Source organism: Suricata suricatta, chromosome 10 (genome assembly GCF_006229205.1).
Source record: "Suricata suricatta isolate VVHF042 chromosome 10, meerkat_22Aug2017_6uvM2_HiC, whole genome shotgun sequence".
NCBI classification, from domain to species: domain Eukaryota; kingdom Metazoa; phylum Chordata; class Mammalia; order Carnivora; family Herpestidae; genus Suricata; species Suricata suricatta.
The window spans coordinates 65,009,939-65,028,619 of NC_043709.1; the positions used below are offsets into that span (position 1 = coordinate 65,009,939).

The following is an 18,681-nucleotide window of genomic DNA, read 5'->3' on the forward strand; positions in this document are numbered from 1 at the left end:
CTGAGCTCTGCTCACATCCTTAGTTTGGAGTATAGCCAAAGAAGGAGAAGTTAGAACTTATGGGAAACTAAAGAGAGACAGTTGCAGAATATGGCCGAGGCCATCCTGGTAATTTGCACCAGACATGTGGTCATTTGCAAAGCATAGTGAATCATGGCCACCATGATTCTCTATTTAACCAGTGCTGGACTTTAGGAGTTAGCCAAGTGTCTCAGTCCCAGGGCACTGCCACTAGAGCAGGTCCTTGGTTTCTCACTTCTTGTCTCCTTTTTTTTGTATGGAAAATGAGTGCAATGAGACTTTAATTCTCATCCTATTTTGAATCCCCCCCACCTCATCTTTTAGGAAGCAGAAAACTAACAACAGCAGCAGTTATGATCATAAATCAACATTTTTACATTCTGGGTCATCAGGTGGGTAGTCCCACTGCAGAGTCCTGCAGTGACTTCTTGGAAAATCAGTCTTTCTTGGATAAAGGAGAGTATCCTTTAAGCCGAGGCAAACTTGGCTCTTTTCACCTATTGACCTTAGCAATCACCAGCCAAGAAGTTTCCTCTGTATCACATAATGGATTCTGCTTGGCTGTATTTCTGTATAATTCTGGAATGGAGATGATTGATTAGGTTTGAAGAAAGCTGAGAGGAGTTCTCTCTGGACTGGCTAGGTTTAAAGATTCACAACAAGTTTCAGACTGTCATGATCGCTGTTTTGGGTAGGGTCTTGAAAAGTGTAGAGTAGTTTTAATTCTCAAAAAGACCCCTAGACTAGTCAGAATCTCCTTTGATTTCCTCCTCCCTCTGATTCCTCCACCATATTTGAAGCAATGGGACTTGTAAACCCCTGAAATAAATCTTATTTCATTCTCACATTGGAGGATATTTCAGTGGGTTCAGTTATTTATATTCTTGGAACTCAAAGTCTGATTCATGAATCAGCAGTTTTGGCACCACATGGTACCCTTTTAGAAATCTAGAATCTCAGGCCCACGCTAGACCTACTGAATAAGAATCTGCTTTTTAACAACGTATACAGGTGATTTGTGTATGTGCAAACGTTTGAAAAGCCCTGATTTATAAATTTCTTCTTGGATGGGTAAAAGATGGAGCTCTTTTACTTATCAACACTTTAGAAGTCGTCAACAATAAGCAGGTCTGAGTCTCTCAAATCTAATAAAGAACAGGAAAGCTCCAGCATGGTTTTTTTCTATTAGCCATTATTCCTCATTTAAACTGTCAATAAATTTGGGAATGTGTAGGACAGTTTGAAGCATTAAAACATTTTTGTTAGCAACCTCTAATCCCACAGATGAATCTGGTATTTGTGCTCCTCTAGATCCTTATTAAAATACTCCAAAGAAATTCACAACAGATAGAAATGCATTAGTAATAAAACAATTTCCTATTATGAATAATGCAAGGCAGAATGGTGTCCCAAATATTGAAATTATATCTGAATGACAATCCAATTTTAATGCCTTTAATGTCTTGCTGTAGACTGGCCAGCCATAGCCAGTGGGAAAAAACAGTTCTCCTCTGTGCTAATGACAAAGTCCAATCACGTTCCACACAAGACCTTTAGAAGCAATGGGACCACTTAGCATGTTACTCTTTGAAACTCATTAGCAATTATAGGAAAATTAATAATTCCAATGGGCTTAATTTGGTATTCAAATGGATAAAACTAAATACTTCTACTCTTCAGGTTGATTCATTTATTTTTTGAGAGGTTTATTTTGAAGCTAACTCATCCCAGAGGGGCCAAATCTTTCAGAAAACTTTTTATGATATAGGAATCAAGGGCCACAGTCAAGTTGTTGTCAGACAATTTGAGTAGCTCCAAAGATAAAATAACTTTCTTTTGGATCAGAAATGGAGTTAAGATCTTTAATTTTCATAACAAAATGGTAACATTGCCTTCTTCTCATCTGAGATTTAAAGTATATGGCTTTCTCAGTACTCCCCTTAGGTTCTTGCTAGTGGATATGATTTAAATTATTCATTTTGCAGTTATCAAAAGGCTGGGATTATCTAAGGGACAGGTGGATACCGAGAAGGGTGCTGAAGTGCACAAACATGAGGAGTCTCTGAGGATTTGGGACTGGATGGGTAACAGAACAACATGGGAGAGAGCATGGGAATCCTTCACTGTCAATCAGCAATTACTCAAGGGGAGTGAAAGAAGTTTGCTCCTTTCTTAAATTCTCTATCCCTTCTTCTGCCTCTCAACATGCTGTGAAAGATGACTCCTTGTACATACTTGGTCCCAGAGGGCTTCAGTTATTGTTAGCTGTATTTCCTGTTGAAATACCAGACATATCTTGGGAATATTACCCTGACTCTCCTAGAATCAGAATAGACATACCATGAAACTGATAGAACACAAGATTTTTTTTTTGGAATTGAGATGGACACTTTAAGTCACCTTATTTTTCAGATATTCCGAAGTCTCCTTCCTCCCTACTGAGTCATTTTCAGGCCACATCTCCTATCATCTCTTGATTTATCTGGTAGGGTGACAGGTATAAATAGTCTCATATTTTTACCCTTATGAAAACCCACATAGCCTTCCTGCCCCCTAGAGTTACCTGGTGTAGTAGTAACCTTGAAGGTATTACCTAGTCTTGGTAGACAGTGATCCACCAGCTGGTCAAGAGCATTCTGAACAATAATGCCTAATTCCTCCTCCAAGATATGGTTCGTGCTAGGCAGCATTCCTGTCTCCTAGCTATAGTCCCTTCTTCTCCATTTTCCCTAGGAATGAAAAACCCCAAAGGAACCAGTCTATTTGGAAGTCTTACCCACCTTTGGTTGCACGGGGTCATCAGTGGATTTTCTGGAAAGAATGAATGATAAATCTGACGAGGCACTGGGTAGGTGATGTCAGCAAGAGGGCAGAAAAGGAAATTCCAGTCCTCATACCCCTCACAGAAACATCAATTTTGACAACTATCGTGGATGGGAATACCTCTGTGGGAAACCAGGAGTTTAGTGGGGGAGATTCCAGCACCTTGTAGGAGCAAACTATCCATAAATAGATGCATTGAAGGGGGTAAGAAAAACAGTTTCACTTTACCTGTGTCACCCTTCCCTAAGGAAAGCATTGCTCAGTGCCAAAAGAAACCCTCTCAGCCTGTGGTTTCTCCCATGGGGAAAAGTGAGCGTGAAATGAGTACCCTGATTCCCCAGCCTTGTAAGATGTTGTCGAAGAGGCCAACTTCTGCTTCACCTCACCCAGGTCACTGGAGTGATTGGCACAGCTAGTTTGGGTGGATCTGGGAATAGAGAAAAGGAGTGGCACTCACAGAAGCCACCACATGGATCTCAGAAACTAGCTCCAGATCCTACTAGTTGGTTTGTAGACTCTACCAAGAGGCCCACCCATGAACTCCATGAGTCTCCTTATCTACAGGTCCCTCTACCCCTGCAGCTGGCTGACAAATGCCCACAGCATTCTGCACACACCCCAAGATGGTGCATATAAGGCTTTGCAGATGGCACATGCAAGCATCTGCACAGTATGTAGATAGCAGCAGCTGGCGCAGTTATGTAGGAACGAGAGTAGGCATATAATCTTGAATGCTCCAGGGGAAAACAAACAGGAGGCTCCCAATACCCAGACTGGCTTTATGGGAAGAGAAGACACAAAATCCAAAACCTTCCCCAAGAGGGAAAAAGGAAGATAAGGATGAGTGCATCCATAAAAGAGGCCTGAGAGACCCCCCCCCCCCATTTTTACCTGGGCTATTGATGTAGGTCTTTGACTCCCAAAACCAGTGGGGATTGCTTCTTCAAATGCAAAGACAGCAATGGAAAAGCTCAAGGACAATGAAGAATCAAGGAAAGCAGTGTTACTAAAGGAACAAAATAAAGGTCAAGTGGCAGGCACCAAAGAAATGAAAAACTATTCAAAATAATCATATTAAAGAAGCTCAGTGAGCTGTAAGAGGTCACAGACAGCTAGTGGAAATCAGGAAAGCAATACATAAGCAAAAGGAACAGTTCAACAAAGAGATAAAACCATTAAAAAAAAAAAGAACCAAACACTTTCTGGAGCTGGAGCTGAAGAATATAATGACTGCACTTAAGGATTCTATAGAGAGCTTCAAGAGCAGACTCAAGCAGGGGAACAAAAGAAAAAAGAATGCAAAAGGGGGAAGAAAGCCTAGGTAACTTATGGGATACCACCAAATGACACAATATAGACATTTTGAGAGAAGAAATAGGGAAAGAGAAAGGGGAAGAAAGTTTATTTAACAATAATGCCAAAAAATCCCCAAATCCAGGGAGGGAAATAAACATCCTGATTCAGGATGCTCAAAAATCTCAGAAAGGCTGAGCATTGAGAAATCTTCACTGAGACATTATAATAAAATTGTGTAAAGTCAAAGACAAAGAGCATTTGGAAAGTAGCAAGAAAAAGTGAATTGCCACATACAAAGGGACTCCCAGAAGACTATCAGACTTTGCAGCAGACACCTTGCAGGCCAGAGGTGGTAGGATAAAATAGCCAACGTATTTTTTTAAGTTTCTTTATTTATTTTGAGAGAGAGCAAGGGAAGAGCAGAGAGAGAGGGAGAGAAAGAATCCAAGCAGGTCCTTCACTGTCAGCACAGAGTCTGAAAAGGGGGTCCATCTCACAAACCATGAGATCACGACCTGAGCTGAGATCAAGAGACAGATGCTTAACCAACTGAGCTACGCTGACACCCCACCAAAGCATCAAAATAAAAAAAACCTGGTAATCAAGAATACTCTACCTTCAGAAACAAATGAGAGACAAAGATTTTCCCACACAAACAGAAGCTGAGCAAGTTTATCACCACTAGACTTGGTGTACAATAAATGCAAGGGGCACCTGGGTGGCTCAGTCAGTTAAGCATCTGACTTTGGCTCAGATCATGATCTCACGGTTTGTGGGTTTGAGCCCTGTGTTGGGCTTTGTGCTGACACCTCAGAGCTTGGAGCCTGCTTCAGATTTTGTGTCTCATTCTCTCTCTGCTCCTCCCTCACTTGTGCTCTGCCTCTGTCTCTCAAAAATAAATATATATATAAAAAATTTTTAATGCTAAAGGGAGTTCTTCAAATTGAAATGAAAGGATGTTAAACAGCAGAATGAAAACATGAAAGTATAAATCTTGCTAGAAAAAATAAGTATATAGTCTATTCAGAATACTTCAATACAGTAATGTTGATGCTTAAATCATTTTTAAGGCTAGTATAACCATTAAAACCCAAGAGTATTAAACATATAGCTACAATAATTTTTTTTATGGATACACATTACAAAAAGATGTAAGTATTGGGATGCCTGGCTGGCTCAGTCAGTAGAGCATGCAGCTGTTGGTCTTTGGGTTGTGAGTTCAAGCCCCACGTTGGATGCAGAGGTTCTTAAAACAAAATCTTAAAAAAAATGTAAATATCAATAATAACATAAAATGTAGGGGAGGGGTAAAAATGTAGTTTTTGGATGCAATCAAAGTTATCAGTATATAGTTCTATACTATATAAGATGTTTATTTAAACCTTATTGTAACCACAAAGAAGTAATCTCTAGTACATACACAAAAGATAAAGAGAAAAGAAAGCATGCCACTAGAAAAATTCAACAATTCATTCCCAGTCATTTCCTAGTTTTATTAAAGTAGTAATGGGGATTGTACAACTAGTTTATTTTCTTATCAATATATAAGAGCCATTTTTGTAAAGTTTTTAATGACATTTTATTGAAATTCCAAATTCTGATTTTCTTTCACAATTCATGGTTCTTACAGAGTATACGGAAATAGAAAGAGCCCTTGGGTTTTTGACAACAAATATTAATCCTATTAGTTTAAGGTTTGTTTACTTATGGCTCATTTTAGGAAATTTCCTTTTATTGAGCATTTTTCACAAAATTTATTGACAAGTTTAATAAGTGTTTTTTGTTGTGTATTGTAGGTGATCATACTTGCCATTATAATTACTGATTAGGCTAAAATGAACTTTTTCTAAAAATGAACATTCTTATCTCCACTGAATGAACTACATTTTGTGTATGTGTGTGTGTGTGTGTTCATATATATATATTCCTGTTATAAATGTTACAATTGTATCTGCAATTTCTGAAAATATAATCCTAACTAAACAGCTTATTTTGTTCTAAAAGAAAAATTCAGCAAATCACAAAGAAAGATAGCAAGAGGTAAGGAGAGGAACAATGGAATGACAATATGTTTGGGATTCATCAAAATGGCAATACTAAGCAATTATTGCTATGTAATGATCAATGGAGAAGCATAAATTGATTAAATTATTCATTCAAAAAACTGGCTAAATAAAAAAACCAAACAATACCCAACATGCGCACGCACACACACACACACACACACACACACACACACAGATAAGAGAGAGAGAGAGAAAGGAGGGGGGAGAGGGGAGAAAGAGGAGAGAGAAAATGGTAGAATTTTAGCAGTTTATTCCTAGAAATTGGGGTTCAAGAAGATTGAACCTCCATCAACCAGGCACCGAGGTAGGTGCTTTGATCCACACTTTTCATCCTCAAACAGTCCTCTGTGAGGAAGGTGTGGGTGGAGCATTTTAGTTTTCAGCAAACTGAGGCTCTTGCATGCTAGATAATAGTAGTAAAAAAGCTGATTCCAACTCAGTCTGTTTGAATACACTTTTTATTATGACTTCTTTATAAAAGCATAAATTATTATGTCCTACTTGTTTTATACTGAGTTATTGAAAGCCTAATTACACTGCAGTAGGAAGAATTTGGAATTTGGAGACAGAAGAGTTTGTCTGAATTCCAGCTTCATTGTGTTCCAGTTCTTGGACTTTTGTCAAGTCTCTTTGCCTGTATAAATTTAGTTCCTCATGTGGAAAAAGTAGGAGAAATGATCTTTACCTTCCAGAGTTTGGAGTTGGATTATATGAAAGCCTTTGTAACTGTAAAGTTCACTTTAAATATTGTTACCACTATTTTTCAGTCTTCCACTGCCAGAACACCTATTTGTCAGCAGACATCTCTAGTGTGGTTTTTATGCTTTCTCATATAGAACTCAGAGACTCCCAATATCTACTCACTATTTTTCCTCATACTTCTGCAGCTGTCTGCAAGAGACTTCATACCCTTAGAACAGGTTTCCATTTTCCTATAAGTTTAAGGCTACTCAATTCCTGTCTCTCAGCCTTGAGGTCCAGTTGACCATTCTGAACACCTTAAAGATAGGCAGCTTGGAAACCTTGAAGACACTTTGACTCTCTTTCTTTCTGACCTCCTACAAACTCTTACATCAAAATATCTGCATACTTCAAAAGCTCAAGCCAAGTCCTAATTCCTTTCTGAAGCTTTCTTGACCCATAAGTTCACAGCAAGCCTCCTTTCTTCCAGCTTTCTGGATAGCAGTGCTTGGGTCTCATACTCAGTTTCATGGAACAGATTCTGGCCTTCCTCTCCATCCTAGTTCAAGAGAAGCATGGTTTTAGATGGGTGACCTTGATTTACACTGTAGATGACATAAGGACTTCTTAGCAAATGTTTACCCTGTGATAAATAAATGTCCCTACGTTGTATACCCAACTAACTTCTAGAGGGATTTCAGATTGATGCTTACCTTCTAAATTGAAATGACAAAGATTTACTAATATTTCTTACATTGAGGAGGTGGAAGAGAGGGGATACATGAAAGTCTGCACCTTCCTCTGTCAGGAAGTAAGTGTATCAGAAGGGGGATGGTAGACAGGTGACCCTGGTTCTTCTCCCACACAGCATATCTAATCTAAAGACTTTTGCAGATCATCATTAACCTCACAATAACCCCATCCCGTCTGCTCCCCATCTACCCTGCCCTTTTCAACTGTAACTTCAGCTGTGACATCATAGATCTGAGACAGTTGGCTCTCCCCTCCCACCCTCAGCCCAGATTCTATTCAGTCCAAATGATAATGATGAAAGAATGAGAAAATATTATAAAATTTGAGTTTTAATTTCTAGGATTTTTTGCTGCTTCATTGCCTTCCACCATTGTATTAAACATCTAGTGCTTCTAGACAGTAGGAATGAGCTTAGGAGAATCCACCTTTACTTTGAACTTCAAAACAGGATCTGAAAATTTTGGTTTTCAATTTCTTAAAACATTTTTTTAATTCCAGTATACTTAATGTATAGTGTTATATTAGTTTCAGGTATTCAATATAGTGGTTCAGCAATTGTGCATTACTCAGGGCTCATCAAGATAAATAGACTCTTAATCTCCTTCACTTATTTCACCGCCCCTCCGCCCCCCATCTCCCCTCTGGGAACCACTAGTTGGTTCTCTGTATTTAAGAGTGTGGGTTTTTGTTAGTTTGTTTGTTTGTGCCTTTTTTCTTTGTTCATTTATTTTTTTGAGAGAGAGGGGGTGCACAAGTGGGAGAGGGGCATAGGGGGAGAGAGAGAGAGATATTCCCAAGCAGGCTTCATGCTCAGGATGGAGCCTGATGTGGGGCTCAATCCCACGATGCTGGGATCATAACCTAAGGTTAAATCAAGAGTCGGACGCTCAACCGACTGAGCTACCCAGGTGCCCCTGTTTTGTTTCTTAAATTCCACATATGAGTGAAGTCATATGGTATTTGTCTTTCTCTGACTTATTTTGCTTAGCATTATACTCTCTAGCTCCATCCATGAGTATATTCCATTGTGTATATATATATATATATATATATATACCACCTCTTTATCCATTCATCAGTTGATGGTCATTTGGACTCTCTCTGTAGTTTGGGTATTGTTGATAGTACTGCTATGAACATCAGTGTGCATGTATCCCTTTGTATTAGAATTTTTGTATTTGGATAAATACTTAGTACTAAAGTTTCTGCATCATATGGTACTTCTATTTTTAACTTTTTAAGGAAACTCCACAGTATTTTCCACAGTAGCTGCACCAATTTGCATTCCTGCCAACAGTGCATGAGAGTTCCTTTTTCTCCACATCTTCACCAATACCTATTGTTTCTTGTGTTGTTGACTTTAGCCATTCTGACAGGTGTGAGGTGATATCTCATTGTACTTTTGATTTGCATTTCTCTGATGGTGAGTGATGTTGAGCATCTTTTCACTGTTGGTCATGTGTATATTTTCTTTGGAAAAATGTCTGTTCATGTCTTCTGCCCATTTTTAAATTGGATTATTAATATTTTGGATATTGAGTTTTATAAGCTCTTTATGTACTTTGAATACTAACCCTATATCAGATATGCCATTAGCAATTATCTTCTCCCATTCAGTAGGTTGCCTTTTAGTTTTGTTGATTGTTTCATTCACTGTGCAGAAGTTTTTATTTTGATGAAGTCCCAATTGTTTATTTTTGATTTTGTTTCCCTCAGGAGACATAACTAGAAAGAAGTTGCTATAGCTGATGTCAAAGAGTTTACCGTCTGTATTCTCTTATAGGATTTTTATGGTTTCAGGTCTCAATTTAGGTGTTTAATCCATTTTGAATTTATTTTTGTGTATGGTGTAAGATAGTGGTCCAGTTTCAGTCTTTTGCACATTGCTGTCCAGTTTTCCATTTGATGTGATTTGTGATACATTTGGGTGTAAGGCTGCCATGTTGCTCTTTGTTTTTTATTTGTCCTAGCTATTCTTTGTTCCTTTGTTCCTCTTTTTCTGTGTCTTTGTGAACTGAGTATCGTATGATTTTCTTTTATCTCCTTTGTTGGATTATTAGCTGTAGCTCTTTTGGTTTTAGTTTAAGGGCTGCTTTATGATTTTTAGTTTATATCTTTAACATATTAGGGTATACCCTCAAGTGATATTGTGTCATTTTATGTGTAGTATAAGAATCTTATAACAAGATACTTTCAGTTATCTGCTGATACGTCCTATTGTTGTCTTATGTTATAACCCCCCCAAAATACATTATTTTTTGCTTTAAATAGTCGATTATTGTTAAAGGAGATTTAAAAAGAATAAATTGTCTTTTATAATTACTCATGTAAATATCCTTTCTGGTACCTAAATTTATTTATGTAGATCCAGATTTTCATATGGTATCATTTCCTTCTCCCCGAAGGGCTTTTCTTTAAATTTCTTGCAATGCAGATCTCCTAGTAGTGATACTTATTAACTTGCATATGTTTCAAAAAGTATTATTTCCAAAGATTTATTTTATTAAGTATATATATTTAAATTATTCTACTTTCCTTTATAGCTTTGTTTGGACATTTGTTCATTTTTCTAGTTTAACAAGATTTCGAAAGTGGAAATGATTTGGATGATTTGGATGTCTATAACATAATCAGGAAAGGCTGTATGACCCCCTCGATTAACTCCCTGGGCAGGAAAGAGTTAACTCCACAGGCCGGGGTTTCTTATTCCCTACATATTCCAAAGAAAGGCCTGTCTTTAGGACTCTTCCTTGGCTGGCTCCTGGGAGATATTCTCCAAACCCTTGAAATAGTCTGCCTGAAAAGAATATTTTTGTAGACTGAGGCTTTGAGCTGTACTGGACTACTTTGACCAAATAAGTTTATATTTACAGTGAATTGCCTGCTTTTGATCTGGAGAAGACTTGAGTCTGAGTGGCGGAGGTTGGTCATATAGGCACTGTGTGAGACTGACCTCCAGTAAAAACCCTGGACTTCATAGCTCTGCTGAGCTTTCCTGGTTGGCAACTCTTCACACGTGTTCTCACATATCATTCCTGGGAGAATCAAGTGTGTCCCCACGCAACTCCACTGGGAGGGAACAACTGGAGTATTGTGCTTGGTTTCTCCTGGGTTTTGCCACATGTGCGTTTTCCCTTTGTTGATTTTGATTTGTATCCTAACCCTGTAATAAACTGTAACCATAATTAGGACCACTCCTGAGTCCTGTGAGTCTTTCTGGGGATCATCAAGCCTGAAGGTACTCTTGGGACTCTCAACATAACCCCCAAATCTCAGCAGTTTAAAACTGGAAAGTTTTTTCCCCCTCATATCACATGTCCTTTCTGGGGGGCTTAGGGGAAGGGCCCTATGTGTATCATCCTCACTCAGATAATCAAGCTGAGAGTTTCTTCTTCATGCTTCAGCAGTTTCTGATGTAGCAAACCAGAAACATGATGAATTGTGCCTTCTTTAAAAACATTTTCCTTAAACATGTAACTTCCACTTACTTTTTATTTTGTTTTTTTGTTTTGTTTTGCTTTGTTTTGTTTTACGTTAGAGAGAGCATGAACAGGAGAGAGGGGCAGAGGGAGAGAATCTTAAGCAGGCTCCACCCTGAGCATGGAGCCCAAGATGGGGCTGGTGTATGACCCTGGGATCATGACCTGAGCATAAATCGAGTTGTATGCCCAACTGACTGAGCCACCCAGGCACCCCACTCATATTTCATTGGTTCAAACAAGACATAGGCATTATTAGCTTTGAGATGGTTCAGAAATTCCCTCCTGTCATGTGGTTAGATAGAATACTGTAGTATTGGTGAACAGCATTGCTAATTCAGCATTTGCAAGCTCTAAAAGTCTTGTCCTAAGACATCTACCATTTAGCCAAATCATGGAAAGAGCCTAAATATCCATCATCTGATGAATGGATCAAGAAGATGTGGTATATATATACAATGGAGTACTACATGGCAATGAGGAAGAATGAAATATGGCCATTTGTAGGAAAGTGGATGGACCTCAAGGGTGTCATGCTAAGCGAAATAAGTCAGGCAGAGAAGTATAAATACCATATGTTTGCATTATAGGTCTAACAGGAGAGACCTGGCAGGGGACCATGGGGAGAGGAAGGGAGAAAGAGAGTGGGGGAGAGTGAGGGACACAGATCAAGGGAGACTACTGAATACTGAAAACGAACCATGGACTGAAGGGGGAGAGGGAGGGAGAGGGTGGGAGGGGATGATGGTCATGGAGGAGGGCACTTGTGGGAAGAAGCACTGGGTGTTATATGGAAACCAATTTGACAATAAACTATTAAAAAATAAAGTAGGATCTATTAAGCAGAGAAAAAGAATTACAAGAAGTATAAGGAAACTGGGAAAGTGTGATTTCATAATAGTCAAGTAAGTATAGAAATCAAAGAAGAAAGTGGTAGTTAAGATTTGTCAAGAATAAGTGCACAGACTGTAGTTCCTGAGGAGGAGGAAAGACGGAAGCCAGCTTACAGGGAAAGTGGGCTTTAAGAAAGGAATTGATGGGTGGGAAGTAATGTCAGTATACTTGGAGACATGTTGTTGAAAAACACAGCAACAGAAATAAGAGAAAGATTTGATAAATTCTACTAAGCTGCTTAAAATCTGTGTTTGAAAACTGAAGTAAAAGATTTACATGTTTCATTAAAGATTAAAAGTATATGAGTTGGTTCATCCATGGTGAAATGTCTCTAAAATAGAAAAAGAGGTATCACCAGGATAGGGGTTTTATTAAAAAAAAACAAAACAATGAAGTTTCCTCATGGAAAGGGTATAAGGGATAAAACGATAATGAAGAGAGATCAGGAGGTTGATGTTAACATTATTTATTTTGTAAATGTTTATTAAGCACCTACTGTGTCTTGACAAGTAGGATACAAACTGGGAGTATAATAGTTGGAGGAGATGGTCCAAGTCCTTGAGTAGCTCTTTGTAGTTAAGCAGTAATGTTTGGGTGAGCTATGCAGTAAATGTCAATGTTAATCAGGGAGGAGGTTAATAGAGTGGTCGCTGTTACAATAACAAAGCAGTAGGAAGGATGTGTGAACAATTATGGAAAGGAGGAGTCTATTCTGTTCAGACATCCCAATAACAAAATGCCATGTATGTTTAATTACCTGAGTTATGTGTTTTTAATGTTTATAGTTCAGGGTTCTAAGTGGTGTACTCCCTTTCCTCTAACAGTCAACAAATATTTTCTAAGTCCAGCTAGCTTCTGAAAAATCCTAGCTAGTGAGGCTGAAGATAATTTTTGCTTGCAATTGGCTATAGCAGGTCAGGCTGGAGCTCACTAGGGATGCCTTAAGGGTATCTCCTCTCTTTTTTGTATTTCTAATACTTTTTGCTGAGAAATAGTTGAAGACAAAGTGGGCAGCTGGCCAGTTTCTTCAGAGGTCTCTGGATGAGGGAGGCTAAAGTTCAGCAATTGTTCCAGAGCTTGGACATTGGGGAGAGCTCCTTCCATGAATTTTCCTTAACTAAGCTTCCTATGATCTGTCAGAGGAGGCAGAAGCTGCCAGAGCCTGAAGAGACATGTGTAGTTTGCAGTAACAAGACCCCAAGATACCTGCAGAATCTCACTTCCCATTCATCTCTCTCTATGGCTAATAATGCTCAATGGGAGCACAGCTGCTTCTCCCCAGGACAATATTCTAACGTTTTCGTGGAGGTGGAGAATGCCAAACAAACAGAAGAGCCAGAGCCAGAGAAGGCAGCTGACTGGAGAGGTTCACAGGCTTCTGGGCATTGAGGCAGACTTATGCAGCCCACTAGAGAGAAGGTCAGAAGAGCCAAGGGCCTTTCTGAATAATTATCCCTGGCTGAGGCTCTGGAGGCCCAATTTCCTTTACTTGAGTTGTCCTCAGACCCGATGCATCAGTACTAGTCTACCAAGTTTAACAATTCAAGTTCTTGGGCTCCACCCTGGACCTACTGAAGGAGAAACTCTTGGGGGGTGGGCAGCAATCAATGTTTTAACACATGATTCAGATGCATTCTAAAATTTAGTTGCCACTGATGTGGTTGGTTTTGTTTTTTGTTTTTGTTTGTTTTGGTAGGATTATCAAGCACAGAGTGGGAGGATGTGAGCTATTGATCAGAGATTGGGTTCAGGCAAAAACTGAATCTTTTGCATTCATTTTGTACTGATCTTATGGCTTATTCCTTTGAGTTCTAGGCTGAGACCCTGATGGTCACCTCTCACAGGTTGGTCAGATTCCGTTTAAATCCATACTCTTTGGAATGTCCACTATTTGCCAAGGACATGTTAGAGACCACATGAAACAGAAAGTTAGCATTAACCTTAAGGTATGATTTAAGAACTGTAAACAAAATATCTAGAAACCACCAAAAAGGGAAGGATTTTAACAGTAGGCTCAAATCTGAATATTCAGGATAGCATTCAAGATTCTTTGCAGACTAGTTCTCTTAATTTATAGTAATGTAATCTTCCTTGATTCTAAGATGCACATTTTTCATATTTTAGTGTTTCTGAAATACAAGTGCATCTTACAATTCATTTAACATGGTTTATTCTGCTTGACAAAAAAATTAGCAGTTAATAGCTGGTTTACCTTTTTCAGCAAATGACAACTTAGAGGGATATATATTAATAACAACACAGCTCAGGTGGGGTAGACAATGTCCTAAATGTTATGCGTACATCTCATTTAATTCTCAAAACCAACCTTTGGTAGGGCATGGTCACATCCTTTTTCTAGGCAAGGAAACAGGAGAAAGAGAAGTAGCCTGCCCTCGGGTCACAAGGCAGGTGGAGAGCAGAGCAGGGACTTGAGTTCAACTGTGTTTAATTCCAAAGGTCATCCTCTTAACCTCAGATACTTTGTGTCCACATCTCTCTCCCTTTACTATAGTGTTTCTTTCTCCAGGAAGATTTTTTTCTTCTTTTCCTAAAACTTAGTAATCTAGACAAGGCAAAGTCAAATAGGTATTTTTGCTGTGACTATTTCCCTGACCGTCTGATAAAGAATGATATTTGTCCCTCCTCAGAACTCCCATAGCAATATTGTCACACTGTTGTAATATAAAAGATTGTGTTGCATTATGGCTGTTAATACAGCCTTCTCCCACACAATATGAATGTCTTAAAGGAAGAGACACTGTTTTACTCATCTGGGAATACGAGGGTGTTCCCAGAGCCAAGTACAGTGCCTGGAAAACACGCCTTATTGGCTGAACTGCATAAACAGATATGTTCCTCCTACTTAACTTGAGATACAGAGAAGACTATGCAGACTTTAAAAATATCATTTATTGAGTAAAAACTGCTGACATAGTATTAGCTAAGACCTTTACATGCTTTATAAATGTCTTGAGAAGAAATAAGATAAAGTAAAACACTTAAAATAACCTGTGGCACATGGTAAGGACTCAGTCATGTTATTATTTTTATTATTAACATTTTTAACTGCAAAACTCACTAAATTGAGTTGCAAAAACTCACTAAAGTAGGTACTATGATTATCCCCCTAGATGAGGAAACTATTAGAGGGTTAAGTAACTTTATTCATAGACAAACGTACAATAAATGACATTTTTTGAGCCTGGGTCTTTATATATTTATGAAGAAAGACCTAGGTTATTTATATGTGTATATATATATAACTTTACATGAATCAGAAAGGAGCAATGCCTGTAATGTAGACTTGATTTAAGTGTCTGTTAGTTTTTCTGTACAATCACACTCTGCTGCATACCATTTTGGAACTACTGAAGGCCAGCTTTTCATAAATCTCAAGTCTTTTTTATTTAACCTTTTTTTTTAAATAGTTTTATTGTCAATTTGGTTTCCATATAACACCCAGTGCTTCTCCCCACAAGTGCCCCCCTCCATGACCATGGTTCGTTTTCAGTATTCAGTAGTCTCCCGTGATCTGTGTCCCTCACTCTCCCTCACTCTCTTTCCCCTTCCTCTTTCCATGGTCCCCTGCCAAGTCTCTCTTGTCAGACCTATGTGTGCAAACATATGGTATCTGTCCTTCTCTGCCTGACTTATTTCGCTTAGCATGACACCCTCGAGGTCCATCCACTTTCCTACAAATGGCCATATGTCATTCCTCCTCATTGCCATGTAGTACTCCATTGTATATATATATACACCACATCTTCTTGATCCATTCATCAATTGATGGACATTTAGGCTTTCTGCCCCCATACCTGGGAGACACGAAAGAAAACCTGGATAACTTTTCTCTGGTTTTGTCTCTTTTCAGAACTGATATTCTTCTCATGTCTTTCTGGGATCTTTATAGCAACTCTCTTTCTACTCTAAGCCATGGCTTCTGTGACATTGGCTGTCAAAACTAAGATTTGAAAAAACAAAACACCGTCCAATAATCATAACTTGTCATTCTGGGATTATGCCATGAGGAGGCAGTGGTGTCTTAGTCATTTGGTCTAAATCAACTGGGTTATTTACTGTCCTGCCTCTACAATTTATAACTTGGAGCTTTGTATATTTTATTTACAAAAAAAATGTAAATCCATTGCAGTGGTTACTCAGACACTATTTTTAAAATATGACATTTGGAATTAATGTTAAAAAGGAATTATTTAAATGTTAAAAAGAAAGTCACTAGGGTGTGTGGGTGGCTGAGTCTTTTAAGTGTCTGACTCTTGATTTAAGCTTAGGTTATGATCTCAGGGTTCTTGAGAATGAGCCCCGAGTCTGGCTTCATGCTGAGCATGGAGCCTGCTTGGGTTTCTCTCTCTCTCCCTCTCTCTCTGTCCCTCTCCCGCTTGCACACTCTCTTTTTCTCTCAAAATAAAAAACATTTAAAAAAGGAAGTCAAGGTATAATTTTGTATTTTTCTCTTAACTCTTAGCTTATTCTAATTACCTTTAAGTTTAGGTTGTATTAAAAGAAGAAGAAGAAAAGAGAAAAAGAGATAGGAAGAGAAAAAGTAGTCCATGGTCTTCATTATCAAGCTCTCAGATTGCTCAGCCAAACTTCACATTTCCCAGACTTTCCTAATATGCTTACAGTTTGTGATCATCTCTATCTTGCTTCTGTCTCAGGTGAAAAGGGCTGTGCCACTTGTTGGATCTGATTAATTTAATTAGAAGAGCTATCTTAATTTTATTTACTGTAACTTAGAGCCCCTGCTGTGTTTCTCAACAATAATAGGAGTTGTGTGACCTCATAATACCATTATGATCCAGGGTTACAGGAGCAGCCTCTAAAGTCAATTTATGTAAATCAAAATAAGGCATTTCTCTTTTCAGTTCAGTGGAAAAATGAAATGTCACCTTCCATTTTTTTTTTTTTTTACCTCCGAGGACAGAACAAATGAGTCACAAGTGATGTTTTCCTCTGTGTGTGTGTGTGTGTGTGTGTGTGTGTAGATGCACAGATAGAGAGAGAGATGGGATATTTCACTTACATATTTCATATATAATGGTGTATGTGTTTGAGACAGGCAACATGAGAAGTATATTTTAGATTTAAAGGAATTTTAATCCTTGCTCTTTACTACCTTTCAATTTCTAGTTACAATGTTTGGGAAAACTACTTAACTTAATTGAAACTTGACTATAAATATATTTAGAAGGAATTGTTTTTTAGCCAATCCTCCAATTTTAAAGTGGTTGGGTTTATACAATGAATGCAAGAATTTTCTAATTCAAGCTTTAAAAAATAGTTTATTTAAATCCACTAATTGAAATTTTAAGTGAAAAAAAATACCACGTCATCTCAATGGATGCAGAAAGAATAAAATTCATTGATTATTCATTTATAAAGGTCTTTGCAAACTGGGCATAGTAGGGAACTTTTTTTCTTTTTTTTGAACAGGGAGTAATAGCATGTGCTTAGTTGGGGGAGAGACAGAGGAAGAGAGAGAGGATCTCAGTCAATATGGGGCTCAGTCTCACAACCATGAGATCATGACCTGAGCCAAAATCAACCAACTGAGCCATCCAGGCACCTCAGATCATATGGTATTTCTGTTTTTAACTTTTTGAGGAACTTCCATACCGTTTTCCACAGTAGCTGTCCCAATTTATGTTCCCACCAACAGTGCAAGAGGGTTCTTTTTCCTCCACATCCTGTCCAACACCTGTTTTTTCTTGTGTTTTTGATTTTAGCCATTCTGACAGGTCTAAGATGGTGTCTCACTGTGGTTTTGATTTGCATTTCCCTGATGATTAGTGATATTGAGCATCTTTTCATGTGTCAGTGGACCATCTGTATGTCTTCTTGGAAAAATGTCTATTTAGGTTCTCTGCCCATTTTTCATTTCATTGGGTTTTTTTTTTTTTTTGGTGTTGAGTTATATAATTTCTTTATATATTTTGGGTATTAATTCATTATCATATATATCATTTTCAAATATCTTCTCCAATTCAGTAGGTTGTCCTTTTGTTTGTTGATAGTTTCCTTTGCTGTGCAAAAAGCTTTTTATTTTGATGGAGTCCCCATAGTTTATTTTTGCTTTTGTTTCGCTTGTCTTAGGAGACGTTATCTAGAAAAATGTTGCTATAGCCAGTGTCAGAGAAATAACTGCCTGGCACTCGTCTATGATTTTTATGGTTTCAGGCCTTACTTGCATTTAGGCCTTTAATCTATTCTGAATTTATTTCTGTGTATGGTGTAAGAAAGTGGCCCAGTTTCATTCCTTTATATGTAGCTGTCCAGTTTTCCCAGCACCATTTATTGAAAGACACTGTCTTTTTCCCCATTGTGTATTCTTGCCTCCTTTGTCATAGATTAATTGACCATATAAGCATGGGTTTATTTCTGGGATCTTTATTTGAAGAACATATTTTTAATATATGCTTTGAAGATATATTTTTTAAATAGATTATTGTCAAATTGGTTTCCATACAACACCCAGTGCTCTTCCCAAGTGCCCTCCTCCATCACCACCACCTCTTTTCCCCCCTCCCCCTTTCCCCTCAACCCTCAGTTCATTTTCAGCATTCAATAGTCTCTCAAGTTTTGCATCCCTCTCTCTCCTCAACTCTCTTTCCCTCTTCCCCTCCCCCTGGTCCTCCATTAGGTTTCTCCTG

General features: G+C 38.3%; 2 long non-coding RNA genes across 2 annotated transcripts in view; one reads left to right on the forward strand and one right to left on the reverse strand.

Annotated features, from left to right (window-relative positions):
- The window catches only part of LOC115304535, a 26,956-nt gene extending 10,233 nt beyond the window's left edge, over nucleotides 1–16,723 (reverse strand). The window contains exon 1 of the long non-coding RNA XR_003914482.1: nucleotides 16,655–16,723. This is a non-coding gene — a long non-coding RNA (uncharacterized LOC115304535). The remainder of the gene's footprint in view (nucleotides 1–16,654) is intronic.
- Nucleotides 2,763–10,834, forward strand: LOC115304534. The gene is made up of 2 exons (XR_003914481.1): nucleotides 2,763–2,869; nucleotides 10,514–10,834. It is a non-coding gene; the product is annotated as an uncharacterized LOC115304534 (long non-coding RNA).
- Nucleotides 16,724–18,681: the final 1,958 nt, after the last annotated feature.